Raw genomic sequence first — 22,698 nt, 5'->3', positions numbered from 1 at the left:
CAGTGCATGTCTTTGTTACTGGGAGTAAGTGTGTGTCTGTGTTACTTGGCGTCAGTGTTTGTCTTTGTTACTTGGTGTCAGTGTTTGTCTTTGTTACTTCGTGTCAGTGTATGTCTGTGTTACTGGGTGTCAGTGTCTGTCTTTGTTACTTGGTGTCAGTGTATGTCTTTGTTACTTCGTGTCAGTGTATGTCTGTGATACTGGGTCTCAGTGTATGTCTTTGTTCCTTCGTGTCAGTGTATGTCTGTGATACTGGGTGTCAGTGTATGTCTTTGTTACTTGGTTTCAGTGTTTGTCTTTGTTACTTGGAGTCAGTGTTTTTCTTTGTTACTTCGTGTCAGTGTATGACTGTGTAACTGGGTGTCAGTGCATGTCTTTGTTACTTGGTGTCAGTGTATGTCTTTGTTACTTGGTGTCAGTGTTTGTCTTTGTTACTTGGTGTCATTGTGTGTCTTTGTTACTTGGTGTCACTGAGTGTCTGTGTTACTGGGTGTCAGTGTTTGTCTTTGTTACTTGGTGTCAGTGTTTGTCTTTGTTACTTCGTGTCAGTGTATGTCTTTGTTACTTGGTGTAAGTGTATGTCTTTGTTACTTGGTGTCAGTGTATGTCTTTGTTACTTGGTGTAATTGAGTGTCTGTGTTACTGGGTGTCAGTGTGTGTCTGTGTTACTTGGTGTAAGTGTGTGTCTTTGTTACTTGGGGTCCGTCTGTGCTGGGTTACTGGGTGTCAGTTTATGTCTTTGTCACTTGGTGTCAGTGTATGTCTTTGTTACTAGGTGTAAGTGTGTGTCTTTGTTACTGGGTATCAGTGTCTGTCTTTGTTACTAGGTGTAAGTGTGTGTCTGTGTTACTGGGTATCAGTGTATGTCTTTGTTACTTGGTGTCAGTGTATGTCTGTGTTACTTGGTGTAAGTGTGTGTCTGTGTTACTTGGTGTCAGTGTGTGTCTGTGTTCCTTGGTGTAAGTGTGTGTCTTTGTTACTTGGTGTCCGTGTGTGTCTGTGTTACTGGTTGTCAGTTTATGTCTTTGTTACTTGGTGTCAGTGTATGTCTTTGTTACTTTGTGTAAGTGTGTGTCTTTGTTACTGGGTATCAGTGTCTGTCTTTGTTACTTGGTGTAAGTGTGTGTCTGTGTTACTGGGTATCAGTGCATGTCTTTGTTACTTGGTGTCAGTGTATGTCTGTGTTACTTTGAGTAAGTGTGTGTCTGTGTTACTGGGTATCAGTGTATGTCTTTGTTACTTGGTGTAAGTGTGTGTCTGTGTTACTGGGTATCAGTGTATGTCTTTGTTACTTGGTGTCAGTGTATGTCTTTGTTACTTGGTGAAAATGTATGTCTTTGTTACTTGGTGTCAGTGTATGTCTTTGATACTTGGTGTAAGTGTGTGTCGGTGTTACTGGGTGTCAGTGTATGTCTGTGTTACTTGGTGTAAGTGTGTGTCTTTGTTACTTGGTGTCCGTGTGTGCCTGTGTTACTGGGTGTCAGTTTATGTCTTTGTTACTTGGTGTCAGTGTATGTCTTCGTTACTTGGTGTAAGTGTGTGTCTGTGTTACTGGGTATCAGTGTCAGTCTTTGTTACTTGGTGTATGTGTGTGTCTGAGTTACTGGGTATCAGTGCATGTCTTTGTTACTTGGGGTCAGTGTATGTCTGTGATACTTGGTGTAAGTGTGTGTCTGTGTTACTGGGTATCAGTGTATGTCTTTGTGACTTTGTGTCAGTGTATGTCTTTGTTACTGGGTGTCAGTGTGTGTCTTTGTGACTTGGTGTCAGTGTATGTCTTTGTTACTTGGTGTAAGTGTGTGTCTGTGTTACTGGGTATCAGTGTATGTCATTGTTACTTAGTGTCAGTGGATGTCAAAATACTTGGTGTCAGTGTATGCCTTTGTTACTGGGTGTCAGTGTGTGTCTTTGTGACTTGGTGTCAGTGTATGCCTTTGTTACTTGGTGTCAGTGTGTGTCTGTGTTACTGGGTATCAGTGTATGTCTTTGTTACTTGGTGTCAGTGTATGTCTGTGTTACTATGTGTAAGTGTGTGTCTGTGTTACTGGGTATCAGTCTATGTCTTTGTGACTTGGTGTCAGTGTCTGTCTTTGTTACTGGGTGTCAGTGTGTGTCTTTCTGACTTGGAGTCATTGTATGTCTTTGTTACTTTGTGTAAGTGTGTGTCTGTGTTACTGGGTATCAGTGTATGTCTTTCTTACTTGGTGTCAGTGTCTGTCAAAATACTTGGTGTAAGTGTATGTCTTTGTTACTTGTTGCAATTGTCTGTCTTTGTTACTTGGTGTCAGTGTATGTCTGTGTTACTTGGTGTAAGTGTGTGTCTTTGTTACTTGGAGTAAGTGTGTGCCTTTGTTACTTGGTGTCAGTGTATGTCTTTGTTACTTGGTGTCAGTGTGTGTCTGTGTTACTGGGTATCAGTGTATGTCTTTGTTACTTGGTGTCAATGTATGTCTTTGTTACTTGGTGTAAGTGTATGTCTTTGTTACTTGGTGTCACTGTATGTCGTTGTTACTTGGTGTATGTGTGTGTCTGTGTTACTGGTTAGCAGTGTATGTCTTTGTGACTCGGTGTCAGTGTATGTCTTTGTTACTGGGTGTCAGTGTATGTCTTTGTTACTTCGTGAAAGTGTGTGTCTGTGTGTCAGTGTATGTCTTTGTTACTGTGTATCAGTGTTTCTCTATGTTAATGGGTGTCAGTGTGTGTTTGTTTGTGTTACTGGGTGTCAGTATTTAGTTTAGTGATACAGCACTGAAACAGGCCCTTCGGCCAACAGAGTCTGTGCCGACCATCAACCACCCATTTCTACTAATCCTACACTAATTCCGTATTCGTATCACATCCCCACCTGTCCCTATATATTTGCCGACCACCTACCTATACTAGGGTCAATTTATAATGGCCAATTAACCTATCAACCTGCAAGTCTTTGGCATGTGGGAGGAATCCGGAGCACCCGGAGGAAACTCACGCAGACACAGGGAGAACTTGCAAACTCCGCACAGGCAGTACCCAGAATCGAGCCCGGGTCCCTGGAGCTGTGAGGCTGATAACCACTGTGCCAATGTGCCGCCCGGTGTGTGTCTGTGTTACTGGGTATCAGTGTATGTCTTTGTTACTTGTTGTTAGTGTGTGTCTGTGTTACTGGGTAACAGTGTATGTCTTTGTTACTTGGTGTCAGTGTATGTCTGTGTTACTTGGTGTAAGTGTGTGTCTTTGTTACTTGGTTTAATTGTATGTCTTTGTTCCTTGGTGTCAGTGTATGTCTGTGTTACTTGGTGCAAGTGTATGCCTTTGTTACTTGGTGTCAGTGTCTGTCTTTGTGACGTGGTGTCATTGTCTGTCTTTGTTACTGGGTGTCAGTGTCTGTCTTCGTTACTTGGTGTCAGTCTTTGTCTTTGTTACTGGGTGTCAGTGTCTGTCTTTGTGACTTGGTGTCAGTGTATGTCTTTGTTTCTTGGTGTCAGTGTATGTCTTTGTTACTTGGTGTAAGTTTGTGTCTGTGTTACTGGGTATCAGTGTATAACTTTGTTACTTGGTGTAAGTGTGTGTCTTTGTTACTGGGTATCAGTGCATGTCTTTGCTACATGGTGACAGTGCATGTCTTTGTTACTTGGTGTAATTGTATGTCTTTGTTACTTGGTGTCAGTGTATGTCTGTGTTACTTGGTGTAAGTGTATGTCTGTGTTACTTGATGTCAGTGTATGTCTTTGTTACTTGGTGCAAGTGTGTGTCTGTATTACTTGGTGTAAGTGTGTGTCTGTGTTACTTGGTATCAGTGTATGTCTTTGTTACTTGGTGTAAGTGTGTGTCTGTGTTACTGGGTAACAGTGTATGTCTTTGTTACTTGGTGTCAGTGTATGTATGTTTTACTTGGTGTAAGTGTGTGTCTTTGTTACTTGGTGTAATTGTATGTCTTTGTTACTTGGTGTCAGTGTATGTCTTTGTTACTTGGTGCAAGTGAGTGTTTGTGTTACTTGGTGTAAGTGTGTGTCTGTGTAACTCGGTATCAGTGTATGTCTTTGTTGCTTGGTGTAAGTGTGTGTCTGTGTTACTGGGTAACAGTGTATGTCTTTGTTACTTGGTGTCAGTGTATGTCTGTGTTATTTGGTGTACGTGTGTGTCTTTGTTACTTGGTGTAATTGTATGTCTTTGTTACTTGGTGTCAGTGTATGTCTTTGTTACTTGGTGTAAGTGTGTGTCATTGTTACTGGGTATCAGTGTATGTCTTTGTTACTTGGTGTCAGTGTATATCTTTGTGACTTGGTGTCAGTGTATGTCTTTGTTACTGGGTGTCAGTATATGTCTTTGTGACTTGGTGTCATTGTATGTCTTTGTTTTTGGGTGTCAGTTTATGTCTTTGTTACTTGGTGTCAGTGCATGTCTTTGTTACTTGGTGTTAGTGTATGTCTGTGTTACTTGGTGTAAGTGTGTGTCTTTGTTACTTGGTGTAAGTGTGTGTCTGTGTTACTGGGTATCAGTGTATGTCTTTGTTACTTGGTGTCAGTGTACGTCGGTGTTGCTTGGTGTAAGTGTGTGTCTTTGTTACTTGGTGTAAGTGTATGTCTTTGTTACTTGGTGTCAGTGCATGACTGTATTACTTGTTGTAAGTGTATTTCTTTGTTACTTGGTGTCAGTGTTTGTCTTTGTTACTTTGCGGAAGTGTGTGTCTGTGTTACTGGGTGTCAGTGTATGTCTTTGTTACTGTGTATCTGTGGTTCTCTGTGTTCCTGGGTGTCAGTGTGAGTCTGCGACACTAGGTGTCAGTATTTAGTTTAGTTTTGAGATACAGCACTTAAACAGGCCCTTCGGCCAACCGAGTCTGTGCCGACCATCAACCACCCATTTATACTAATCCTACACTAATCCCGTATTCCTTTCACATCCCCACCTGTCCCTATATATTTCCCTACCACCTGCATATACTAGGGTCAATTTGTAATGGCCAATTAACCTATCAACCTGCAAGTCTTTGGCATGTTGGAACAGACCGGAGCACCCAGAGGAAACTCACACAGACACAGGGAGAACTTGCAAACTCCGCAAAGGCAGTACCCAGAATCGAGCCCGGGTTTCTGGAGCTGTGAGGCTGCTAACCACTGTGCCAATGTGCCTCCTAGTATGTGTCTGTGCTACTGGGTATCAGTGTATGTCTCTGTTACTTGGTATCAGTATATGTCTTTGTTACTTGGTGTAAGTGTGTGTCTGTGTTACTGGGTAACAGTGTATGTCTTTGTTACTTGGTGTAAGTGTATGTCTGTGTTACTTGGTGTAAGTGCGTGTCTTTGTTACTTGGTGTAATTGTATGTCTTTGTTACTTGGTGTCAGTGTATGTCTGTGTTACTTGGTGTAAGTGTATGTCTTTGTTACGAGGTGTCAGTGTATGTCTTTGTGACGTGGTGTCATTGTCTGTCTTTGTTACTGGGTGTCATTGTCTGTCTTCGTTACTTGGTGTCAGTGTTTGTCTTTGTTACTGGGTGTCAGTGTCTGTCTTTGTGACTTGGTGTCAGTGTATGTATTTGTTTCTTGGTGTCAGTGTATGTCTTTGTTGCTTGGTGTAAGTGTGTGTCTGTGTTACTGGGTGTCAGTGTATATATTTGTTACTTGGTGTAAGTGTGTGTCTGTGTTACTGGGTATCAGTGCATGTCTTTGCAACATGGTGACAGTGTATTTCTGTGTTACTTGGTGGAATTGTGTGTCTTTGTTACTTGGTGTAATTGTATGTCTTTGTTACTTGGTGTCAGTGTGTGTCTGTGTTACTTGGTGTAAGTGTATGTCTTTGTTACGAGGTGTCAGTGTATGTCTTTGTGACGTGGTGTCATTGTCTGTCTTTGTTACTGGGTGTCATTGTCTGTCTTCGTTACTTGGTGTCAGTGTTTGTCTTTGTTACTGGGTGTCAGTGTCTGTCTTTGTGACTTGGTGTCAGTGTATGTATTTGTTTCTTGGTGTCAGTGTATGTCTTTGTTGCTTGGTGTAAGTGTGTGTCTGTGTTACTGGGTGTCAGTGTATATATTTGTTACTTGGTGTAAGTGTGTGTCTGTGTTACTGGGTATCAGTGCATGTCTTTGCAACATGGTGACAGTGTATTTCTGTGTTACTTGGTGGAATTGTGTGTCTTTGTTACTTGGTGTAATTGTATGTCTTTGATACTTGGTGTCAGTGTATGTCTGTGTTACTTGGTGTAAGTGTATGTCTTTGTTACTTGGTGTCAGTGTATGTCTTTGTTACTTGGTGTAAGTGTGTGTCTGTGTTACTTGGTGTAAGTGTGTGTCTGTGTTACTTGGTATCAGTGTATGTCTTTGTTACTTGGTGTAAGTGTGTGCCTGTGTTACTGGGTAACAGTGTATGTCTTTGTTACTTGGTGTCAGTGTATGTCTGTGTTACTTGGTGTAAATGTGTGTCTTTGTGACGTGGTGTAATTGTATGTCTTTGTTACTTGGTGTAAGTGAGTGTTTGTGTTACTTGGTGTAAGTGTGTGTATGTGTCACTTGGTATCAGTGTATGTCTTTGTTACTTGGTGTAAGTGTGTTTCTGTGTTACTGGGTATCAGTGTATGTCTTTGTTACTTGGTGTAAGTGTGTGTCTGTGTTACTGGGTATCAGTGTATGTCTTTGTTACTTTGTGTCAGTGTAGGTCTTTGTTACTTGGTGCAAGTGTCTGTATTTGTTACTTGGTGTCAGTGTATGTCTTTGTTACTTGGTGTAAGTGTGTGTCTGTGTTACTGGCTGTCAGTGTGTGTCTGTGTTAATGGGTGTAAGTGTGTGTCTTTTTTACTTGGTGTCCGTGTTTGTCTGTGTTGCTGTATGTCAGTGTATGTCTTTGTTACTGGATGTCATTGTATGTCTTTGTTACTTGGTGTAAGTGTGTGTCTGTGTTACTGGGTATCAGTGTCTGTCTTTGTTACTTGGTGTAAGTGTGTGTCTGTGTTACTGGGTATCAGTGTATGTCTTTGTTCCTTGGTGTCAGTGTATGTCTGTGTTACTTGGTGTAAGTGTGTGTTTGTGTTCCTGGGTATCAGTGTATGTCTTTGTGACTTGGTGTCAGTGTATGTCTTTGTTACTGGGTGTCAGTGTGTGTCTTTGTGACTTGGTGTCAGTGTATGTCTTTGTTACTAGGTGTAAGTGTGTGTCTGTGTTACTGGGTATCAGTGTATGTCTTTGTTACTTGGTGTAAGTGAGTGTTTGTGTTACTTGGTGTAAGTGTCTGTCTTTGTTACTTGGTGTCAGTGCATGACTGTATTACTTGTTGTAAGTGTATTTCTTTGTTACTTGGTGTCAGTGTTTGTCTTTGTTACTTTGCGGAAGTGTGTGTCTGTGTTACTGGGTGTCAGTGTATGTCTTTGTTACTGTGTATCTGTGGTTCTCTGTGTTCCTGGGTGTCAGTGTGAGTCTGCGACACTAGGTGTCAGTATTTAGTTTAGTTTTGAGATACAGCACTTAAACAGGCCCTTCGGCCAACCGAGTCTGTGCCGACCATCAACCACCCATTTATACTAATCCTACACTAATCCCGTATTCCTTTCACATCCCCACCTGTCCCTATATATTTCCCTACCACCTGCATATACTAGGGTCAATTTGTAATGGCCAATTAACCTATCAACCTGCAAGTCTTTGGCATGTTGGAACAGACCGGAGCACCCAGAGGAAACTCACACAGACACAGGGAGAACTTGCAAACTCCGCAAAGGCAGTACCCAGAATCGAGCCCGGGTTTCTGGAGCTGTGAGGCTGCTAACCACTGTGCCAATGTGCCTCCTAGTATGTGTCTGTGCTACTGGGTATCAGTGTATGTCTCTGTTACTTGGTATCAGTATATGTCTTTGTTACTTGGTGTAAGTGTGTGTCTGTGTTACTGGGTAACAGTGTATGTCTTTGTTACTTGGTGTAAGTGTATGTCTGTGTTACTTGGTGTAAGTGCGTGTCTTTGTTACTTGGTGTAATTGTATGTCTTTGTTACTTGGTGTCAGTGTATGTCTGTGTTACTTGGTGTAAGTGTATGTCTTTGTTACGAGGTGTCAGTGTATGTCTTTGTGACGTGGTGTCATTGTCTGTCTTTGTTACTGGGTGTCATTGTCTGTCTTCGTTACTTGGTGTCAGTGTTTGTCTTTGTTACTGGGTGTCAGTGTCTGTCTTTGTGACTTGGTGTCAGTGTATGTATTTGTTTCTTGGTGTCAGTGTATGTCTTTGTTGCTTGGTGTAAGTGTGTGTCTGTGTTACTGGGTGTCAGTGTATATATTTGTTACTTGGTGTAAGTGTGTGTCTGTGTTACTGGGTATCAGTGCATGTCTTTGCAACATGGTGACAGTGTATTTCTGTGTTACTTGGTGGAATTGTGTGTCTTTGTTACTTGGTGTAATTGTATGTCTTTGTTACTTGGTGTCAGTGTGTGTCTGTGTTACTTGGTGTAAGTGTATGTCTTTGTTACGAGGTGTCAGTGTATGTCTTTGTGACGTGGTGTCATTGTCTGTCTTTGTTACTGGGTGTCATTGTCTGTCTTCGTTACTTGGTGTCAGTGTTTGTCTTTGTTACTGGGTGTCAGTGTCTGTCTTTGTGACTTGGTGTCAGTGTATGTATTTGTTTCTTGGTGTCAGTGTATGTCTTTGTTGCTTGGTGTAAGTGTGTGTCTGTGTTACTGGGTGTCAGTGTATATATTTGTTACTTGGTGTAAGTGTGTGTCTGTGTTACTGGGTATCAGTGCATGTCTTTGCAACATGGTGACAGTGTATTTCTGTGTTACTTGGTGGAATTGTGTGTCTTTGTTACTTGGTGTAATTGTATGTCTTTGATACTTGGTGTCAGTGTATGTCTGTGTTACTTGGTGTAAGTGTATGTCTTTGTTACTTGGTGTCAGTGTATGTCTTTGTTACTTGGTGTAAGTGTGTGTCTGTGTTACTTGGTGTAAGTGTGTGTCTGTGTTACTTGGTATCAGTGTATGTCTTTGTTACTTGGTGTAAGTGTGTGCCTGTGTTACTGGGTAACAGTGTATGTCTTTGTTACTTGGTGTCAGTGTATGTCTGTGTTACTTGGTGTAAATGTGTGTCTTTGTGACGTGGTGTAATTGTATGTCTTTGTTACTTGGTGTAAGTGAGTGTTTGTGTTACTTGGTGTAAGTGTGTGTATGTGTCACTTGGTATCAGTGTATGTCTTTGTTACTTGGTGTAAGTGTGTTTCTGTGTTACTGGGTATCAGTGTATGTCTTTGTTACTTGGTGTAAGTGTGTGTCTGTGTTACTGGGTATCAGTGTATGTCTTTGTTACTTTGTGTCAGTGTAGGTCTTTGTTACTTGGTGCAAGTGTCTGTATTTGTTACTTGGTGTCAGTGTATGTCTTTGTTACTTGGTGTAAGTGTGTGTCTGTGTTACTGGCTGTCAGTGTGTGTCTGTGTTAATGGGTGTAAGTGTGTGTCTTTTTTACTTGGTGTCCGTGTTTGTCTGTGTTGCTGTATGTCAGTGTATGTCTTTGTTACTGGATGTCATTGTATGTCTTTGTTACTTGGTGTAAGTGTGTGTCTGTGTTACTGGGTATCAGTGTCTGTCTTTGTTACTTGGTGTAAGTGTGTGTCTGTGTTACTGGGTATCAGTGTATGTCTTTGTTCCTTGGTGTCAGTGTATGTCTGTGTTACTTGGTGTAAGTGTGTGTTTGTGTTCCTGGGTATCAGTGTATGTCTTTGTGACTTGGTGTCAGTGTATGTCTTTGTTACTGGGTGTCAGTGTGTGTCTTTGTGACTTGGTGTCAGTGTATGTCTTTGTTACTAGGTGTAAGTGTGTGTCTGTGTTACTGGGTATCAGTGTATGTCTTTGTTACTTGGTGTAAGTGAGTGTTTGTGTTACTTGGTGTAAGTGTCTGTCTGTGTCACTCGGTATCAGTGTATGTCTTTGTTACTTGGTGTAAGTGTGTGTCTGTGTTACTGGGTAACAGTGTATGTCTTTGTTACTTGGTGTAAGTGGATGTCTGTGTTACTTGGTGTAAGTGTGTGTCTTTGTTACTTGGTGTAATTGTATGTCTTTGTTACTTGGTGTCAGTGTATGTCTGTGTTACTTGGTGTAAGTGTATGTCTTTGTTACTAGGTGTCAGTGTATGTCTTTGTGACGTGGTGTCATTGTCTGTCTTTGTTACTGGGTGTCATTGTCTGTCTTCGTTACTTGGTGTCATTGTTTGTCTTTGTTACTTGGTGTAAGTGGATGTCTGTGTTACTTGGTGTAAGTGTGTGTCTGTTACTTGGTGTAATTGTATGTCTTTGTTACTTGGTGTCAGTGTCTGCCTTTGTGACTTGGTGTCAGTGTATGTCTTTGTTTCTTGGTGTCAGTGTATGTCTTTGTTACTTGGTGTAAGTGTGTGTCTGTGTTACTGGGTGTCAGTGTATATATTTGTTACTTGGTGTCAGTGTATGTCTGTGTTGCTTGGTGTAAGTGTATGTCTTTGTTACTTGGTGTAAGTGTATGGCGTTGTTACTTGGTGTCAGTGCATGACTGTGTTACTTGTTGTAAGTGTATTTCTTTGTTACTTGGTGTCAGTGTTTGTCTTTGTTACTTTGCGGAAGTGTGTGTCTGTGTTACTGGGTGTCAGTGTGTGTTTGTTTGTGTTACTGGGTGTTAGTGTGAGTCTGCGACACTAGGTGCCAGTATTTAGTTTAGTTTCGAGATACAGCACTTAAACAGGCCCTTCGGCCAACCAAGTCTGTGCCGACCATCAACCACCCATTTATACTAATCCTACACTAATCCCGTATTCCTATCACATCCCCACCTGTCCCTATATATTTCCATACCTCCTACATATACTAGGGTCAATTTGTAATTGCCAATTAACCTATCAACCTGCAAGTCTTTGGCATGTTGGAACAAACCGGAGCACCCGGAGGAAACTCACACAGACACAAGGAGAACTTGCAAACTCCGCAAAGGCAGTACCCAGAATCGAGCCCGGGTTCCTGGAGCTGTGAGGCTGCTAACCACTGTGCCAATGTGCCTCCCAGTGTGTGTCTGTGCTACTGGCTATCAGTGTATGTCTTTGTTACTTTGTGTCAGTTTATGTCTGTGTTACTTGGTGGAAGTGTTTGTCTGTGTTACTTGGTATCAGTATATGTCTTTGTTACTTGGTGTAAGTGTGTGTCTGTGTTACTGGGTAACAGTGTATGTCTTTGTTACTTGGTGTATGTGTATGTCTGTGTTACTTGGTGTAATTGTATGTCTTTGTTACTTGGTGTCAGTGTATGTCTGTGTTACTTGGTGTAAGTGTATGTCTTCGTTAATGGGTGTCATTGTCTGTCTTCGTTACTTGGTGTCAGTGTTTGTCTTTGTTACTGGGTGTCAGTGTCTGTCTTTGTGACTTGGTGTCAGTGTATGTCTTTGTTTCTTGGTGTCAGTGTATGTCTTTGTTACTTGGTGTAAGTGTGTGTCTGTGTTACTGAGTATCAGTGTATATATTTGTTACTTGGTGTAAGTGTGTGTCTGTGTTACTGGGTATCAGTGCATGTCTTTGCTACATGGTGACAGTGTATTTCTGTGTTCCTTGGTGTAATTGTGTGTCTTTGTTACTTGGTGTAATTGTATGTCTTTGTTACTTGGTGTCAGTGTATGTCTGTGTTACTTGGTGTAAGTGTATGTCTTTGTTACTTGGTGTCAGTGTATGTCTTTGTTACTTGGTGTAAGTGTGTGTCTGTGTTACTTGGTGTAAGTGTGTGTCTGTGTTACTTGGTATCAGTGTATGTCTTTGTTACTGGGTGTCAGTGTGTGTCTTTGTGACTTGGTGTCAGTGTATGTCTTTGTGACTCGGTGTAAGTGTGTGTCTGTGTTACTGGGTATCAGTGTATGTCTTTGTTACTTGGTGTCAGTGTATGTCAAAATACTTGGTGTAAGTGTATGTCTTTGTTAATTGGTGTCAGTGTATGTCTTTGTTACTTGGTGTAAGTGAGTGTTTGTGTTACTTGGTGTAAGTGTGTGTCTGTGTCACTTGGTATCAGTGTATTTCTTTGTTACTTGGTGTAAGTGTGTTTCTGTGTTACTGGGTATCAGTGTATGTCTTTGTTACTTGGTGTAAGTGTGTGTCTGTGTTACTTGGTATCAGTGTCTGTCTTTGTTACTTGGTGTCAGTGTATGGCTGTGTTACTTGGTGTAAGTGTGTGTCTGTGTTACTGGGTATCAGTGTATGTCTTTGTGACTTGGTGTCAGTGTATGTCTTTGTTACTGGGTGTCAGTGTGTGCCTTTGTGACTTGGTGTCAGTGCATGTCAAAATACTTGGTGTAAGTGTATGTCTTTGTTAATTGGTGTAATTGTCTGTCTTTGTTACTTGGTGTCAGTGTATGTCTTTGTTACTTGGTGTAAGTGTATGTCTTTGTTACTTGGTGTCAGTGTATGTCTTTGTTACTTGGTGTCAGTGTATGTCTTTGTTACTTGGTGTAAGTGTCTGTATTTGTTACTTGGTGTCAGTGTATGTCTTTGTTACTTGGTGTAAGTGTGTGTCTGTGTTACTGGGTGTCAGTGTGTGTCTGTGTTAATTGGTGTAAGTGTGTGTCTTTTTTACTTGGTGTCCGTGTGTATCTGTGTTGCTGGGTGTCAGTGATTGTCTTTGTTACTGGATGTCAGTGTATGTCTTTGTTACTTGGTGTAAGTGTGTGTCTGTGTTACTTGGTATCAGTGTCTGTCTTTGTTACTTGGTGTCAGTGTATGGCTGTGTTACTTGGTGTAAGTGTGTGTCTGTGTTACTGGGTATCAGTGTATGTCTTTGTGACTTGGTGTCAGTCAATGTCTTTGTTACTGGGTGTCAGTGTGTGTCTTTGTGACTTGGTGTCAGTGTATGTCTTTGTTACTAGGTGTAAGTGTGTGTCTGTGTTACTGGGTATCAGTGTATGTCTTTGTTTCTTGGTATCAGTGCATGTCAAAATACTTGGTGTAAGTGTATGTCTTTGTTAATTGGTGTAACTGTCTGACTTTGTGACTTGGTGTCAGTGTATGTCTGTGTTACTTGGTGTAAGTGTGTGTCTTTGTTACTTGGTGTAAGTGTATGCCTTTGTTACTTGGTGTGAGTGCATGTCTTTGTAAATTGGTGTCAGTGTATGTCTGTTTTACTGGGTATCAGTGTATGTCTTTGTTACTTGGTGTCAGTGTATGTCTTTGTTACTTGGTGTAAGTGTATGTCTTTGTTACTTGGTGTCAGTGTATGTCTTTGTTACTTGGTGTCAGTGTATGTCTGTGTTACATGGTGTAAGTGTCTGTCTGTGTTACTGGGTATCAGTGTGTGTCTGTGTTACTAGGTGTAAGTGTGTGTGTTTTTTACTTGGTGTCCGTGTGTGTCTGTGTTCCTGGGTGTCAGTGTATGTCTTTATTACTGGGTGTCAGTGTATGTCATTGTTGCTTGGTGTAAGTGTGTGTCTGTGTTACTGGGTATCAGTGTCTGTCTTTGGTACTTGGTGTAAGTGTGTGTCTGTGTTACTGGGTATCAGTGTATGTCTTTGTTACTTGGTGTCAGTGTATGTCTGTGTTACTTGGTGTAAGTGTGTGTCTGTGTTACTGGGTATCAGTGTATGTCTTTGTGACTTGGTGTCAGTGTATGTCTTTGTTACTGGGTGTCAGTGTGTGTCTTTGTGACTTGGTGTCAGTGTATGTCTTTGTTACTTGGTGTAAGTGTGTGTCTGTGTTACTGGGTATCAGTGTATGTCTTTGTTACTTGGTGTCAGTGTATGTCAAAATACTTGGTGTAAGTGTATGTCTTTGTTACTTGGTGTAATTGTCTGTCTTTGTTACTTGGTGTCAGTGTATTTCTGTGTTACTTGGTGCAAGTGTGTGTCTTTGTGACTTGGTGTAAGTGTATGCCTTTGTTACTTGGTGTCAGTGTATGTCTTTGTTAATTGGTGTCAGTGTATGTCTGTTTTACTGGGTATCAGTGTTTGTCTTTGTTACTTGGTGTCAGTGTATGTCTTTGTTACTTGGTGTAAGTGTATGTCTTTGTTACTTGGTGTCAGTGTATGTCTTTGTTACTTGGTGTGCAGTGCATGTCTGTGTTACATGTTGTAAGTGTGTGTCTGTGTTACTGGGTATCAGTGTATGTCTTTGTTACTTGGTGTAAGTGTGTGTCTGTGTTACTGGGTATCAGTGTATGTCTTTGTTACTTAGTGCCAGTGTATGTCTTTATTACTTGGTGTAAGTGTATGTCTTTGTTACTTGGTGTCAGTGTATGTCTTTGTTACATGGTGTAAGTGTGTGTCTGTGTTACTGGGTGTCAGTGTTTGTCTGTGTTACTTGGTGTAAGTGTGTGTCTTTGTTACTTGGTGTCCGTGTGTGTCTGTGTTACTGGGTGTCAGTGTATGTCTTTGTTACCTGGTGTCAGTGTATGTCTTTGTTACATGGTGTAAGTGTGTGTCTGTGTTACTGGGTATCAGTATCTGTCTTTGTTACTTGGTGTAAGTGTGTGTCTGTGTTACTGGGTATCAGTGTATGTCTTTGTTACTTGGTGTCATTGTATGTCTGTGTTACCTGGTGTCAGTGTGTGTCTGTGTTACTGGGTATCAGTGTCTGTCTTTGGTACTTGGTGTAAGTGTATGTCTTTGTTACTTGGTGTAATTGTCTGTCTTTGTTACTTGGTGTCAGTGTATTTCTGTGTTACTTGGTGTAAGTGTTTGTCTTTGTTACTTGGTGTAAGTGTATACCTTTGTTACTTGGTGTCAGTGTATGTCTTTGTTAATTGGTGTCAGTGTGTGTCTGTTTTACTGGGTATCAGTGTTTGTCTTTGTTACTTGGTGTCAGTGTATGTCTTTGTTACTTGGTGTAAGTGTATGTCTTTGTTACTTGGTGTCAGTGTATGTCTTTGTTACTTGGTGTGCAGTGCATGTCTGTGTTACATGGTGTAAGTGTGTGTCTGTGTTACTGGGTATCAGTGTATGTCTTTGTTACTTTTTGGAAGTGTGTGTCTGTGTTACTGGGTATCAGTGTATGTCTTTGTTACTTGGTGCCAGTGTATGTCTTTATTACTTGGTGTAAGTGTATGTCTTTGTTACTTGGTGTCAGTGTATGTCTTTGTTACATGGTGTAAGTGCGTGTCTGTGTTACTGGGTGTCAGTGTTTGTCTGTGTTACTTGGTGTAAGTGTGTGTCTTTGTTACTTGGTGTCCGTGTGTGTCTGTGTTACTGGGTGTCAGTGTATGTCTTTGTTACCTGGTGTCAGTGTATGTCTTTGTTACATGGTGTAAGTGTGTGTCTGTGTTACTGGGTATCAGTATCTTCTTTGTTACTTGGTGTAAGTGTGTGTCTGTGTTACTGGGTATCAGTGTATGTCTTTGTTACTTGGTGTCATTGTATGTCTGTGTTACCTGGTGTCAGTGTGTGTCTGTGTTACTGGGTATCAGTGTCTGTCTTTGGTACTTGGTGTAAGTGTGTGTATGTTTTACTGGGTATCAGTGTATGTCTTTGTTACTTGGTGTCAGTGTATGTCTGTGTTACTTGGTGTAAGTGTGTGTCTGTGTTACTGGGTATCAGTGTATGTCTTTGTGACTTGGTGTCAGTGTATGTCTTTGTTACTGGGTGTCAGTGTGTGTCTTTGTGACTTGGTGTCAGTGTATGTCTTTGTTACCTGGTGTAAGTGTGTGTCTGTGTTACTGGGTATCAGTGTATGTCTTTGTTACTTGGTGTCAGTGTATGTCAAAATACTTGGTGTAAGTGTATGTCTTTGTTACTTGGTCTAATTGTCTGTCTTTGTTACTTGGTGTCAGTGTATTTCTGTGTTACTTGGTGTAAGTGTGTGTCTTTGTTACTTGGTGTCAGTGTATGTCTTTGTTAATTGGTGTCAGTGTGTGTCTGTTTTACTGGGTATCAGTGTATGTCTTTGTTGCATGGTGTAAGTGTGTGTCTGTGTTACTGGGTATCAGTATGTGTCTTTGTTACTTGGTGTAAGTGTGTGTCTGTGTTACTGGGTATCAGTGTATGTCTTTGTTACTTGGTGTCATTGTATGTCTGTGTTACCTGGTGTCAGTGTGTGTCTGTGTTACTGGGTATCAGTGGTTCTCTGTGTTACTGGGTGTCAGTGTGTGTTTGTCTGTGTTACTGGCTGTCAGTGTGGGTCTGTGACACTAGGTGTCAGTATTTAGTTTAGTTTCGAGATACAACACTTAAACAGGCCCTTCAGCCCACCGAGTCTGTGCCGACCATCAACCACCCACTTATGTTAAGTCTACACGAATTCCGTATTCCGATCACATCCCCACCTGTCCCTATATATTTCCCTTCCACCTACCTATACTAGGGGCAATTTATGATGGCCAATTAACCTATCAACCTGCAAGTCTTTGGCATGTGGGAGAAACCGGAGCACCCGAGGGAAACTCACGCAGACACCGGGAGAACTTGCAAACACCGCACAGGCAGTACCCAGAATCGAACCCGGGTCCCTGGAGCTGTGAGGCTGCGGTGCTAACCACTGGGCCAATGTGCCCCCCACCTGTGTGTGCCTGTGTTACTGGGTATCAGTTTATGTCTTTGTTACTTGGTGTCAGTGTGTGTATGTGTTACTTGGTGTAAGTGTGCGTCTGTGTTACTTGGTATCAGTGCATGTCTTTGTTACTTGGTGTAAGTGTGTGTCTGTGTTACTGGGTAACAGTGTATGTCTTTGTTACTTGGTGTCAGTGTATGTCTGTGTTCCTTGGTGTAAGTGTGTGTCCTTGTTACTTGGTGTAAGTGTATGCCTTTGTTACTTGGTGTCAGTGTATGTCTTTGTTACTTGGTGTAAGTGTGTGCCTGTGTTACTGGGTATCAGTGTATGTCTTTGTTACTGGGTGTCAGTGTATGTCTTTGTTACTTGATGTAAGTTTGTGTCTGTGTTACTGGGTATCAGTGCATGTCTTTGCTACATGGTGACAGTTTTATGTCTGTGTTACTTGTTGTAAGTGTGTGTCATTGTTACTTGATGTAATTGTAAGTCTTTGTTACTTGATGTCAGTGTATGTCTGTGTTACTTGGTGTAAGTGTATGTCTGTGTTACTTGGTGTCAGTGTATGTCTTTGTTACGTGGTGTAAGTGTGTGTCTGTGTTACTTGGTGTAAGTGCGTGTCTGTGTTACTTGGTGTCAGTGTTTGTCTTTGTTACTTGGTGTAATTGTATGTCTTTGTTACTTGGTGTAAGTGTGTGTCATTGTAACTTGGTGTAAGTGAGTGTTTGTGTTACTTGGTGTAAGTGTGTGTCTGTGTCACTTGGTATCAGTGTATGTCTTTGTTACTTGGTGTAAGTGTGTGTCTGTGTTACTGGGTAAAAGTGTATGTCTTTGTTACATGGTGTCAGTGTATGTCTGTGTTATTTGGTGTAAGTGTGTGTCTTTGTTACTTGGTGTAATTGGATGTCTTTGTTACTTGGTGTCAGTGTATGTCTTTGTTAATTGGTGTCAGTGTGTGTCTGTGTTTCTTGGTATCAGTGTATGTCTTTGTTACTTGGTGTCAGTGTATGTCTATGTGACTTGGTGTCAGTGTATGTCTTTGTTACTGGGTGTCAGTGTATGTCTTTGTGACTTGGTGTCAGTTTATGTCTTTGTTACTGGGTGTCATTTTATGTCTTTGTTACTTGGTGTCAGTGCATGTCTTTGTTACTTGGTGTAAGTGTGTGTCTGTGTTACTGGGTATCAGTGTATGTCTTTCTTACTTGGTGTCAGTGTATGTCTTTGTTACTTGGTATAAGTGTGTGTCTGTGTTACTGGGTGTCAGTGTATGTCTTTGTTACTTGGTGTCAGTGTATGTCTGTGTTGCTTGGTGTAAGTGTGTGTCTTTGTTACTTGGTGTAAGTGTATGTCTTTGTTACTTGCTGTCAGTGCATGTCTGTGTTACTTGGTGTAAGTGTATGTCTCTGTTACTTGGTGTCAGTGTTTGTCTTTGTTACTTTGTGGAAGTGTGTGTCTGTGTTACTGGGTATCAGTGTATGACTTTGTGACTTGCTGTCAGTGTATGTCTTTGTTATTGGGTGTCAGTGTGTGTCTGTGTTACTTGGTGTCAGTGTATGTCTTTGTTACTGTGCATCAGTGGTTCTCTGTGTTACTGTGTGTCAGTGTGTGTTTGTTTGTGTGACTGGGTGTCAGTGTGTGTCTCTGACACTAGGTGTCAGTATTTAGTTTAGTTCAGAGATACAGCACTTAAACAGGCCCTTCGGCCAACCGTGTCTGTGCCGACCATCAACCACCCATTTATACTAATCCGACACTAATCCCGTATTCCTATCACATCCCCACCTGTCCCTATATATTTCCCCACCACCTACCTATACTGGGGTCAATTTATAATGGCCAATTAACCTATCAACATGCAGGTCGTTGGCATGTGGGAATAAACCAGACCACCCAGAGGAAGCTCACGCAGACAAAGGGAGAACTTGCAAACTCCGCACAGGCAGTGCCCAGAATCGAGCCCGGGTGCCTGGAGCTGTGGCCCTGCTAACCACTGTGCCAATGTGCCGCCCGGTGTGTGTCTGTGTTACTGGGTATCAGTGTATGTCTTTGTTACTTGTTGTTAGTGTGTGTCTGTGTTACTGGGTAACAGTGTATGTCTTTGTTACTTGGTGTCAGTGTATGTCTGTGTTACTTGGTGTAAGTGTATGTCTTTGTTACTTGGTGTAAGTGTGTGTCTTTGTTACTTGGTGTAATTGTATGTCTTTCTTTCTTGGTGTCAGTGTATGTCTGTGTTACTTGGTGTAAGTGTGTGCCTTTGTTACCTGGTATCATTGTCTGTCTTTGTTACTGGGTGTCAGGGTCTGTCTCTGTGACTTGATGTCAGTGTATGTCTTTGTTACTTGGTGTAAGTGTGTGTCTGTGTTACTGGGTATCAGTGCATGTCTTTGCTACATGGTGACAGTGTATGTCTATGTTACTTGGTGTAAGTGTGTATCTTTGTTATTTGGTGTAATTGTATGTCTTTGTTTCTTGGTGTCATGTATGTCTGTGTTACTTGGTGTAAGTGTATGTCTTTGTTACTTGGTGTCAGTGTATGACTTTGTTACTTGGTGTAAGTGTGTGTCTGTGTTACTTGGTGTAACGATGTATGTCTTTGTTACTTGGTGTCAGTGTATGTCTGTGTTACTTGGTGTAAGTGTGTGCCTTTGTTACCTGGTGTAATTGTATGTCTTTGTTACTTGGTGTCAGTGGATGTCTTTGTTACTTGGTGTAAGTGTGTGTCTGTGTTACTGGGTAACAGTGTATGTCTTTGTTACTTGGTGTCATTGTATGTCTGTGTTACGTGGTGTAAGTGTGTGTCTTTGTTACTTGGTGTAATTGTATGTCTTTGTTACTTGGTGTCAGTGTATGTCTGTGTTACTTGGTGTAAGTGTATGTCTTTGTTTCTTGGTGTCAGTGTATGTCTTTGTGACGTCGTGTCATTGTCTGTCTTTGTTACTGGGTGTCAGTGTCTGTCTTCGTTACTTGGTGTCATTGTTTGTCTTTGTTACTGGGTGTCAGTGTCTGTCTTTGTGACTTGGTGTCAGTGTATGTCTTTGTTACTTGGTGTCAGTGTATGTCTTTGTTACTTGGTGTAAGTGTGTGTCTGAGTTAAAGGGTATCAGTGTATATCTTTGTTACTTGGTGTAAGTGTGTGTCTGTGTGACTGGGTATCAGTGCATGTCTTTGCTACATGGTGACAGTGCATGTCTGTGCTACTTGGTGTAAGTGTGTGTCTTTGTTACTTGGTGTAATTGTATGTCTTTGTTACTTGGTGTCAGTGTATGTCTGTGTTACTTGGTGAAAGTGTATGTCTTTGTTACTTGGTGTCAGTGTATGTCTTTGTCACTTGGTGTAAGTGTGTGTCTGTGTTAGTCTTTGTTACTTGGTGACAGTGTGTGTCTGTGTTAGTCTTTGTTACTTGGTGTCAGTGTGTGTCTGTGTTAGTCTTTGTTACTTGGTGTCAGTGTGTGTCTGTGTTACTGGGTATCAGTGTATGTCTTTGTTACTTGGTGTAAGTGTGTGTCTGTGTTACTGGGTGTCAGTGTATGTCTTTGTGACTTGGTGTCAGTGAACGTCCGTGATACTTGGTGTAAGTGTGTGTCTGTGTTACTGGGTATCAGTGTATGTCTTTGTTACTTGGTGTAAGTGTGTGTCTGTGTTACTGGGTGTCAGTGTATGTCTTTGTGACTTGGTGTCAGTGTATGTCTTTGTTACTTGGTGTAAGTGTGTGTCTGTGTTACTGGGTATCAGTGTATGTCTTTGTTACCTGGTGTCAGTGTGTGTCAAAATACTTGGTGTAAGTGTATGTCCTTGTTACTTGGTGTAATTGTCTGCCTTTGTTACTTGGTGTCAGTGTATGTCTTTGTTACTTGGTGTCAGTGTATGTCTTTGTTACTTGGTGTCAGTGTGAGTCTGTGTTACTGGGTATCAGTGTATGACTTTGCGACTTGGTATCAGTGTATGTGTTTGTGACTTGGTGTCAGTGTATGTCTTTTTTACTGGGTGTCAGTGTGTGTCTGTGTTACTTGGTGTCAGTGCATGTCATTGCTACTGTGTATCAGTGTTTCTCTGTGTTACTGGGTGTCAGTGTGTGCTGGTTTGTGTTACTGGGTATCAGTGTATGTCTTTGTGACTTGTTATCAGTGTATGTCTTTGTTACTGGGTGTCAGTGTGTGTCTGTGTTACTTGGTGTCAGTGTATCAGTGTTTCTCTGTGTGATTGGGTGTCAGTGAGTGTTCGTTTGTGTTAATGGGTGTCAGTGACACTAGGTGTCAGTATTTAGTTTAGTTTAGAAATACAGCAATTCAACAGGCCCTTCGGCCCACCGAGTCTGTGCCGACCATCAAGCACCCATTTATACTAATCCTACACTAATCCCGTATTCCTATCACATCCCCACCTATCCCTATATATTTCCCTACCACCTACCTATACTAGAGGCAATTTATGATGGCCAATTAGCCTATCAACCTGCAAGTCCTTGGCATGTCGGAGGAAACCGGAGCACCCGGAGGAAACCCACGCAGACACAGGGAGAACTTCCAAACTCCGCACAGGCAGTACCCAGAATCGAACTCGGGTCCCTGGAGCTGTGAGGCTGCGGTGCCAACCACTGCGCCAATGTGCCCCCCCAGTGTGTGCCTGTGTTACTGGGTATCAGTGTATGACTTTGTTACTTGGTGTCAGTGTATGTCTGTGTTACTTGGTGTAAATGTGTGTCTGTGTTACTGGGTGTCAGTGTATGTCTGTGTTACTTGGTGTAAGTGTGTGACTTTGTTACTTGGTGTCCGTGTGTGTCTGTGTTACTGGGTGTCAGTCTATGTCTTTGTTACTGGGTGTCAGTGTATGTCTGTGTTACTTGGTGTAAGTGTGCGTCTGTGTTACTGGGTGTCAGTGTATGTCTGTGTTACTTGGTGTAAGTGTGTGTCTGTGTTATTGGGTATCAGTGTCTGTCTTTTGTGACTTGGTGTCCGTGTGTGTCTTTGTTACTGGGTGTCAGTGTGTGACTTTGTGACTTGGTTTCAGTGTATGGCTTTGTTACTTGGTGTAAGTGTGTGTCTGTGTTACTGGGTATCAGTGTATGTCTTTGTTACTTGATGTCAGTGTATGTGAAAATACTTGGTGTAAGTGTATGTCTTTCTTATTTGGTGTCAGTGTCTGTCTTTGTTACTTGGTGTTATTGTGTGTCTTTGTTACTTGGTGTCAGTGTATGTCTTTGTTACTTGGTGTCAGTGTGTGTCAAAATACTTGGTGTAAGTGTATGTCTTTGTTACTTGGTGTCAGTGTATGTCTTTGTTACTTAGTGTCAGTGTGTGTCTGTGTTACTGGGTATCAGTGTGTGTCTTTGCGACTTGGTATCAGTGTATGTCTTTGTGACTTTGTGTCAGTGTATGTCTTTTTTACTGGGTGTCAGTGTGTGTCTGTGTTACTTGGTGTCAGTGTATGTCATTGTTACTGTGTATCAGTGTTTCTCTGTGTTACTGGGTGTCAGTGTGTGCTTGTTTATGTTACTGGGCATCAGTGTATGTCTCTGTGACTTGGTATCAGTGTCTGTCTTTGTTACTGGGTGTCAGTGTGTGTCTGTGTTACTTGGTTTCAGTGTATCAGTGTTTCTCTGTGTGACTGGGTGTCAGTGTGTGTTTGTTTGTGTTACTGGGTGTCAGTGACACTAGGTGTCAGTATTTAGTTTAGTTTAGAGATACAGCACTTCAACACGCCCTTCGGCCCACCGAGTCTGTGCCGACCATCAACCACCAATTTATTCTAATCCTACACTAATCCCGTATTCTTATCACATTCCCATATATTTCCCTACCACCTACCTATACGAGGGGCAATTTCTGATGGCCAATTAATCTATCAACCTGCAAGTCTTTGGCACCGGGAGGAAACCCACGCAGACACAGGGAGAACTTACAAACTCCGCACAGGCATTACCCAGAATCGAAATCGGGTCCCTGGAGCTGTGAGGCTGCTAACCACTGTGCCAATGTGCCGCCCGGTGTGTGTCTGTGTTACTGGGAATCAGTGTATGTCTTTGTTACTTGGTGTCAGTGTATGTCTTTGTTACTGGGTGTCAGTGTGTGTCTTTGTGACTTGGTGTCATTGTATGTCTTTGTTACTGGTTGTCAGTGTGTGTCTTTGTGACTTGGTGTCATTGTATGTCTTTGTTACTTGGTGTAAGTGTGTGTCTGTGTTACTGGGTATCAGTTTATGTCTTTGTTACTTGGTGTCAGTGTATGTCAAAATACTTGGTGTAAGTGTATGTCTTTGTTACTTGGTGTAATTGTCTGTCTTTGTTA

Source organism: Heterodontus francisci, unplaced genomic scaffold, assembly GCF_036365525.1.
Source record: "Heterodontus francisci isolate sHetFra1 unplaced genomic scaffold, sHetFra1.hap1 HAP1_SCAFFOLD_62_2, whole genome shotgun sequence".
NCBI lineage: Eukaryota > Metazoa > Chordata > Chondrichthyes > Heterodontiformes > Heterodontidae > Heterodontus > Heterodontus francisci.
This window is presented reverse-complemented; position numbering follows the sequence as displayed.